This window comes from Drosophila innubila, assembly GCF_004354385.1.
Source record: "Drosophila innubila isolate TH190305 chromosome 2L unlocalized genomic scaffold, UK_Dinn_1.0 4_B_2L, whole genome shotgun sequence".
Classification (NCBI taxonomy): domain Eukaryota; kingdom Metazoa; phylum Arthropoda; class Insecta; order Diptera; family Drosophilidae; genus Drosophila; species Drosophila innubila.
In genome coordinates this window covers 15,437,370-15,447,208 of record NW_022995372.1, presented here as the reverse complement: position 1 = coordinate 15,447,208, position 9,839 = coordinate 15,437,370, and positions in this window count along the sequence as shown.

Genomic DNA, 9,839 nt, shown 5'->3' with positions numbered 1-9,839 from the left:
ATGATCATTCGGATTTTGTACTGAAATGAAGTCCACATTTGGGCCTAATGATGAAAATGGCGTCGAATGAGCCAAATGTGCTGTCGTGGAAATAGGCTATAACAAAGGGGTAGAGGAAAGTAAAGCAAAAGAATTTAGTTATGGACAAAAGTATTCCACATAAGAACATGAACTGTAGATATTAAGCTGAACATAACGAAGTGGGTAATTTCATTTGCACAAAGTCACTATACTATTTGTAATGGGGTTAGTGTATAAAGACTGTTTTGGCTGGATGCTATTCAGTAAATGTTCTATCTGTACTTAACGATTCGAGCGTGTTGACATCGAGTCCATAAAAATATTTGCCATAATTTCAGTCAAGTCAGCAAATATTGACTTTATCTTTTCCCTTGTCCTGGTTTCTTTCCTTCTAACTTCCGGTTCAATATATAAAATGAAAGGATTCATAAAAGCATCGTGGGCTGTAAACTTTTATGTTTATGGAGAAGCAGGGTAGGATTAAAGAAGCTGCATGACAGTCAGTAAGTGTATTAGATGGTGCGAGTACCCTAAGTTTTATGTTTCCACATTGCTCTGATGCTGTTCAATGTAGCAAATAGCGCATAGAATCGACGCAAACTTCTTTTTTATTTACCTTAGTGAAGCTTTGAAGCTGCACTTGTGAGGACTTTGCCACACGGCCCTTTTTAATATTACCCTGTACCCTATCCATATAGAACTACAGTTGAGCTGATAAAAAATTTGACAATTGAATTAAATTTAATTTGCTTTTCAAAAACGTAGCATAACCCTATGACACTTTGGAGAGGCAATTCCCACATATGATTCAACAATAATTTCCCAAATATGTCCATAAATATTCAGCGTTGTTTCCCAGAATTCAACTTTATTCATAATTCACTATTGATAAAGATACTAGAAAAATCGTCTTGTTTTTTTATATCATTTTTTGTTTTAATTCTTTACTTCTAAGTGCTTAAAGCTGTGTATTTTATCATTTCAATTTAATTTTTGAATACTTTATACATCAATTTCCTTTTAAGGTATATGGTATAATTTGCTCTTTATTATTACTTTTTGCTCATTTTATTTATTTTTTGTTGCGTAAATTAAATGAGCTTTAACCCGATGCAATTTAACTACTATATAATAACCTATTAAATTAATTCCACTAAGCTCAAGTTTAAATTGCCAGCTAAAAAACTTTAACCGCCGTTCTTTTGGTTAACGTACGAGTCCGTTATAATTTCAACCATCTATCATGCCTCAGATGCAAATGAAATTATGAAACATCGCATAGAACTCGCTTCGTTTTCACTCTCCCAAAGGATGGGACTTCCTCGTTTTGATATATGTGTTTGAGCTTTAATTTTTTTTTATATATCAAGGTGCTTGGTAAAAGAGAACAACTAGCACAGTCTGCACAGACTTGATTCAATTAGAGTTACGCTGAAAGAGCAAGAATATGACCCCCTGTACATTTATTATGTTGATGTTTATTAACATATATACACGTTTATACACTATATATCTATGTTTCTGCAAAGTAAACAATATTGAAAATCAACACAAGTGTGATTAAAGCTATGCAAGTTTAAAATCCCATTTTAATTCCCATCTTCATTGACCTTAAAAGCAATGCATGTTGCACCTCAGACAGACCCCTGTTAACCTTTGACACGTTCTGTATTTCGCTGAAGCTCGACGTGACTTTGTTGCTTTTGCAATGTGACTGAGCTAGGAACTCCTGTGACCTGCAATACAAAATTAAGCAGTAGATTTTGTCTACCATCTGAAGCATTAGCATTTCAAACAACGCAAAGCATTCAGAACGATGCGACCACAATTGAAGGAGAAGCAGGTAAACAAATTTTAACTTGTCATGCATTTGGATCACGAACGAGCCAAGCCAAAAGAAAAACTTAAGCATGCTGAACACAAGCCAGGGTGAAGACCAAAAAAAAAAGAATTCAACAACAAAAAACTAAAAAACATCCCAAAAGAAGGCGAAGGTCCTTGCAAGGCTTTACCTGGTTTGTGTTATGCGTTGGAAGTTGTCACCCAACGGAGAAGTAGTTTCCTTCACATACCATTTGCATAATTTAAGGCTGTGGGAATATGTAGCATTCGTACACTGCAAAATATAATATCACGAATATTCGTCCTTTAAAATAAAAGTGAAAAATAACAAAAATTATAAATATACAAAGAGAAATAGTTAAGATATATTCTATTTTAAACGAAATTCTTGTGACAAACATTTATTGTAAAAAATCATAGTATTTGATAGTTTTTTTCAACAGTGTACCCAAAGCTGTTGACTGTTGGTACTTTTGGACATGCGTAAATTGAATGAAAAATTAAGCGAAAAGAACGATTCACGATGTGTGTTTTTTATGTTATGCAATCTGTATCGTAATTCAATTCTGTTTGTGGAATTACCCTAGGAAATGTGATGATTTCACGAGTAGCAAGTGCATTTTATTTAAAGAAGAGTCTGTAATTGACGAATTTATTTTTAAGCAGGGAACCGGTATAGAAAACGATAACCAAAACTAACCGCTTTATTTGCAGATCGGAACTGGAACCGTAAGCCAAATAAATTATTTTTCAAGAACCGAAATGTTTGTACCGGCACGTTTTGGTAAACTTTTTGAACATTTTTATTATTCTCTGTATAAATATAATTTTTAATAATATTGAAATATATTTAGATTTTAACGTTTTCAAAACTTTTCCGATACTCATACGAAGTGTCGTTTTGATCTGCAATTATTCGGCATTCAAATTTATGCAAATGGCTAGCTCAAAATCACAAGCTACATTTTAAAAGTTGTACAGAATTAGTTTACAAAAAAAAATTGAATAAAATGTGAAAAATTTTCAATTTTTCTTCTGCTTGCTTCAGGTTTTTATGGTCAAATTTTTGGCAGCTGTGATGGAAATTGTGCTAATCAACTGCCAAGCCACGCCCAGGCCAGAAATGCGGGCCATAATGAAGGTGCTGACAACGAGAAACGAGAGAAGGCCCCAAATAGCTTTGTACACCTAACAAACCTCATCCTGGCCACTTCACGTCGATCTGAGGCTCGTTGCAACCTGATGCAAGCCTGTAGCCTGGAGTCTGAGCGAGACAAGCAGCAGCCTGCGTGCACGGAATTTAAAATGCCTGACAAAACCGGGCAAGTCATGTTTCGTTCCACACCCAGAGGATGGATAGAGTTGAAGGATAGAGGGGAGAGAATTCAGAGAAGGGGCTGATAATCGTCTCTAACAGTTTCAAACTGCTGCAGTTCATTAATTTTTAGGTACGACAAAGAAATTTCGTAAAATATTTACAAAAACAATTTCATCGACTAAGAATACGTGGTCCATGACTAAAAAAATGTATCGAAAAATAACTTCTGAATGCCTTTTCTGTAGAATTTAATAGATATTCTATACTTAATTGCGCCTTTTAAGTGGGCCCGCACATGTTTATTACTTTTCCCTAGGGTATACAAAGAATCTGACAAGTTAATATGAAGTGTATGCTGCCAGCCACGCCCCCTTCCTTCCACAACAACTGTGCCAAAGCAAGTGAAGCGAGAAATCAATAACAGGACCTCGGTATTTTGCCACGTGGCAGCTGTTGTGGCAACATTGCAAGTTGGCAACATACTTGCAACATTTCATTTTCCCTCGCTCTCAGATAAAGTTGAGCAAAGCTTTGTCAAATATTGTTAGCATTTTTCTTCTGGCTATCAATATTGGTCTGATTCTAGTTGCCATAAATTCGAATTGCGCCTTTGAAAATCACGATAGTGGAGAAAACAGTTTAAACAGATATTTTAGTCTCAGTCTCTAATTATTACATGGCATGGAGTTAATCAAGGTTTCAAATGATCAAGTAGATTAGTTTTTTTATACAAGCTCCAGATTAACTCGTTTTACCAAAAGAAAAACTTTTTAATTAAGTTTATTTTTTGTTATTTATTTATTAAATAAATATTTAGATATTGTAATTAGTTGGGTAAACATATCTGCTTCGATAAATTTGAGGACATTTTCTTGATACTCTTTTGCTTTGAATGAAAATATTTCAGCGGGTATTTGTGTATATCTAACAAGTAAAAGTTTCAATTAATTTGTGCAGCTTTCTTCGTCTGTGTCCCCAAAATGAAGTTGAACGTTTGCAATTATTTGTTTGTGTATAAACGTAGAATTAATACCCTGCCAGACACATTTCATCAAATAAAAGGAGGACAGACTGTAAGATGTTTTCCCTAAAGCACAATAAAAGTTTAGTTGATGTATTTCTAACATATTCATTGACTTAAAAGTTTGAAAACTTTTGTCAGCTTAATGTACGTAAAACGTTTTCTTATTCTTCGTATAAACACTTGTTCAATCCCTTTTTCTCCTGCTGCATCTATGAATAATTTCAACACTTGAATCCATTGAAAACCATTAAAAACATTTTATAACTTGTTGTCCGAAAATTGGCCAAGGAATTATGCAAATTTTATGAGCTGGAGACAATTAACGTTTAGCATATAAACTGCTCTGAATTTGAATCAGCCACAAATTGTGGCGAAAATTTATGAGATGATCTACAAGACAATATTAATTGTATTTGTATAAGCTTTTGATTTCTTTATAATATTAGGAAAATAACGAGAGGACTGTTAACCAAAAATCTCCATCTATTTTAATAATTATTAATTATAATTATTATAATAGATATCTCTATTCAAAATTCGACTTTCATAAGAGCTTCAGAAATATTCAGATATCTCAATTAAATAACAAAAAAATAAAAATACAATTGAAATATAATATAAAAACACTGTATTGTACGAGTATACATAAAAATCATATATTTTCCACACACAAATCAACAGAAATGTACAGAAATTAAATCAAATAAGCTGGAAGTTTTAAGAAAACATTTTTTTAATTATAACGTAAACCTAAACGATAAATTGTTGTCAACACAGAGGGAGACCAAGGAGTATGGAAGGGAGAAATTAAAAAAAATGTCACAGCTGAACTGTGAGCAAGGACTCTGTGTGTGCAATGGAAGGACTCCCTGTGCACTCTCACGATAATTATGAGTTTGAGTAATTTTTTCAGCTGTCACTTGGCCAACTTTCTCTGCCATTCGTTGGTCCAAAATAATTCTCAGCTGCAATTTAAGACGATATTTAAATTAAATATTGTCCATAGCAGAATAAAGAAAATTGGATAAATTTGAATAGGCAAATATGCTGTCAATTATTGAAAAGTGATAAGGGAATCAACCCTAATCAGTTTTTTCATAAATATGTTAAGCAAGATATCAAAATGAAGCTAGGAAATCTATGCAAATCGTATTTTATAAATAGCCGATAGCCTGATTACATTAACGCTAATCAGGTAGCTTATATTAATCCGTATCGATTTGCACTTTAACTTTCAATTTGTGCCTTGACATATAATGCAAATGTTTGAGTTTTAGTCAAACGTCTTCTGTCTGTTTGTCCGGATTTGCTTTGCTTGCTTCCATTTGCTAACCAGGTCAAGTGAAAGACTCCACAACTTTGCCATCACAAACACATAACAGCACAAGGCACAAGGCACACATACAATCACAAGTACAGGCAACTCTCACAAAGAACACTCCAGCACAAAGTGGGAGAAAGCGAAAACGTTGACCCGATTTCTTTGCCGCCAAACGAGGACAAGGAGGTTGCCACTCGGACACGTTTTGGTGTTGCCATAGTCAAGATTTATGTATTGTAGCGGTATACCCTTATCACCCCCATTTCCAGTTCCATTGCCATTTCCGTGCTGCCCTCGTCCCGTGTTTTAGGCCCATAAAACTTGCGCCAATGTATCAGGAAATTGATGCAGAATTATTTATTTAATTTGCCATCTTTGCAATGATAATTTGACAAATGTTGGCAATTAATTTGCCCCAACCCACACACACATTTTGGTTAGTGAGCCCTGTTACTTTGGATTTCCCCCCTCAAAAGGTGTTCACATGTCTGCCACTTTGATTTGGATTCCACATTGGCCACTGGGATTTCGACTTAAACGCTTCTCATTTATTTTAACGCCTCACGAGCATAACCGTAATAGAAAATGGCTTTGGCTCCATTCTACTTTAGCCATTGCCCAAATATCTGATATGCCTCTTACAGCCATTTAAGCTAGACAAAGAAATGTCAGCAAAAGGAAAATGGCCACAATAATCTTAGCGCTTTTTGTTAGCCCTGTTGGAGAGGGTGAGAGAGAGAAGGCAATGTCTGACCGATTTGGCTTTGTTTTGTATTGAGCGCAGTAAACTGCAACTTATTGCTGGAAATTGTTTTCATTGATCCCTGTATAACGCAATTCACAATACAGAAATCGAAAAGTGTTCACTTGTATAAGTATTATTTTTGTAAAGTATTATTATTACTATGATAATAGCAATGCACGGTAAAACACACAGGTTCCACGGAGATATTTATTTATTTATTTATAATATAAATTAAATCATTTATTTTTAAATATAGCAACTGCTACTCTGTAAATTATTTAGAGTCGGAAGCGTTCTTATTTTAACTTTATTTTTGACTGCTTTACATATTTATATATTTATTTATTATGATTAAAAATAAAATAAAATTATTTGTAATATTAAATTTAAAACCAAAATGATTTAAAGCAGTTTAAAATATCTAGGGTATTTGTTTGTAAGTATAATTTTAACAATATCTTAGTCTGTTAAATCTCTTTTCTCATATCTCATATAAGAAATTTCTTAAATTGGAATACACACTTTAAAAAATACTTTTTGTTATCATTTAAGTGCCATCAAGCAACAGTTCATAAAGTCTTTAATGAGTAAACTATAAACAGCAAACATAACTATAAAACTGCGTCGTATAATACTCGTATATCACATTAAATATGCTATAATTAATCGTCTGTTGGATGAAGTTAAATGTGTGTGACAATATGTCATATGCAATTAGTCAGACGATACGAGAGAACTGTTTAGATTCAGATGGACCGCGAATATGGAACTATTTGAATACGTGACATTTGAAATGTGAAATGTGAAACGTGACTAGTTGGGTGTATCGTTTGGTAACTAGTTTGCGATATGATCCATGGGGATACGTAGCACATTTAAATTAGCTTTACGCTGTTGGAGTTATCTGCGCGTGATAATCAAATTGCAGGAATTTAACAACAAAAAAGGAGCGTACAAGTTGGAAGTGGAAACCACAACACAAAATGGCAGCCGAAAGCATTTTCACAACTGTCATTGAAATGTCAACATAAATCTACTGACAGCCTGTCCCCTGAAAGCCATCCCACTGTGTTTCGCTTTCCCCTATCCACATTCTCCAAGGCTTGAACTTCGGTTTTGGCTTTAGCATCATTCTCATTCTCAGTCTCCGACTTTTGCTGTATTCCTCGCTGCGTGACGTAAATGCTGATGAATATTTCTCATCTGTTATGTGTGGTGCTGTGGTGTTGGAAAGGCGCTTGCAGTTTTGTTAAAGCGTGGATTTGCCCCGTCGCGCTGTTGTTAATTTTTTCCCTTACCTCCCCTTATCATCAACTTCAGTCTGCCTTCCTTAGCCAAAATGGGCTTGTCAGTTTTGATGAACTATCTATGCTGCTCCCCATAGATGCTAATGCTAATGCCTCTGACATAGATCTATGTGCGGTCTGATTCATTCGAGTCTCTGCAGTGACATCCTTGAAGATCCGTAGATGAGGTCACGTACTAAATCGTGTCAACGTTCTCTCCTTTGGCTTATTAAATGTTAGTTGCTTTTATTTGTTTATTTGATTCAACTGCCGCAGCGTTTGCTTTGTCCATGTCTTCAGGCATGTATTAAGTATTTATTCTGCTTAAATGTGATTAATGTTTCTCAAAAAGATTTTCTTTTGCCCAACTACCTGGACATTTATCTGACTAATGAAGGCAACAGAGACAAGGATTGTTTTATATCTGCTTTGCAGTTGTTTAGCCACAGATAAATGATACTTAGTCAAACACATCAATTGAATATATTTTTATTTATTTTAATATATTTTAATAAACAACAATTTAAAAATTATTATTTAATTTCTGCACCAAAGCAATAACAAATATTTTTCTTTTTTGTCAAAAAAAAAATGGTTTTAGTGCATGTGGAAAATACAGCGAGAGTTCATTCTTTATTAGTTTAACTCCTTTAAAATTTCGTATTTAATCTGGTGCCAATTAATTTTCGTAAGCTTTCTTTATTTTTGAGAATGTTTTGGGTTCATTTTGTCCCAATTCCCTTGTGCATATGTTGCTAGTTAACAATGTTATCCATTGTCTATTGTCATGAATTAGAGCTTCCTTCTACAAGTTCACATAACACATCCTGCATCCTTTGAGCCTATTCTCTCTGAAACTCTGGTTATTTCCTATGTCCACATGCAGATACAAAATACACTTGATTAGTGTACAATAAGGCGTGTATGTGTGTGTGTGTGTGAGTATGCTTGTATACACACATCCACAAATTCATATTTCTACTAGTCAAGCTTGCTGGATAGGATTTGCCATCACATAAAAAAAAAGAAGGTAGATGACTGTGATCGACTATAAAATACCTTGTAACCAAGGCAAAATTATTTCAAATTATTTTACAGGTCTGCTCCAGAAATGTAAACGCATACATTTTTGCTTGGCTTGTGTTTCTGGAACCGTCCTGATAGATATATATTTTTATAAATAATTTTCTATGCGGGTTTTCCTTTGTTTTTATTTCTAATGTTAAATTTTATTATAATAATAATATTATATTTTATAATAATTTTAAGAAATTAAAAAACTGCTAGCAACAAAGTACAATAAGTATATACACAATAGCATTTGGTAGTTGAGAAGAATTTCGGTGGCATGCCTTAGACAATGTAGACGTGATATGCAAATGAAGTAGGCTTCTCAGCTAAGCTTTCAACAACTTGGCTACAACAAAACGCACTATCTGTCATATCTGTCATGCGGCTTGGCCATTTGAAAAGCAAAGCGTTGTGGCTATCAATCACAAGAGTTGTGCAAATGTATATGTACACATAAGATGCCATCATGTTTGCCGTCAGTATTGAATTGAGGGATTGAAGTAGAAACGAAATAGCTTCACCTTTGACCAATTGATGAAACAGCGACTGTTGACAGTTGAAACTGCAAGTTGTCTCTGACTTTGAAATAAAAAACATTGTAACCATTTTAGCGTCTAGATTAATGTGTTCATCAATTTTATCGACTAGTAAATGAACGAATGGTCTTAAAAACAAAGATATGCACATGAATTTGTTACAAATTAGTAGTTGAATTGAAAATACAGTAAACTCCAATGCAAAACCTATCTGCTAACATTTACCCCATGAGATACTCCTTCCCTCAACTATATTCAAAGCTGGCCAAAATCTTTTGCAGCATTGCAGCTAAAAGCTTTTCGGGTCGAAGAGATTCCCTACGATTATTTATGTACTTAATGCAGATAAAGTTCTATTTTGGGAGCTAGACCCACAGTATGGGCGCTAAGCGCTTTGCAGCCGGCTGAAATAAAAATTTTTTATACTTGTAGTTTACTCCGGAAAAAAATCAGTCACGTCCCTACAAATTAAAGTGGCGTGGAGTTTGCCACCCAAAAAAAAAAAAAAACAGACGGCAAATGGGAAGGACTGCGGCAGTATATATATTTTTATATGTATATAAGTGAAAGACTCTTAACACCCAATTTGAAAGGGGTATATATCTTGTTCATGGTAGGTTATTTGTAGAATTTAGTTTGGTCGTTAAATTTTTGATGAATGACCGTAATAAATAA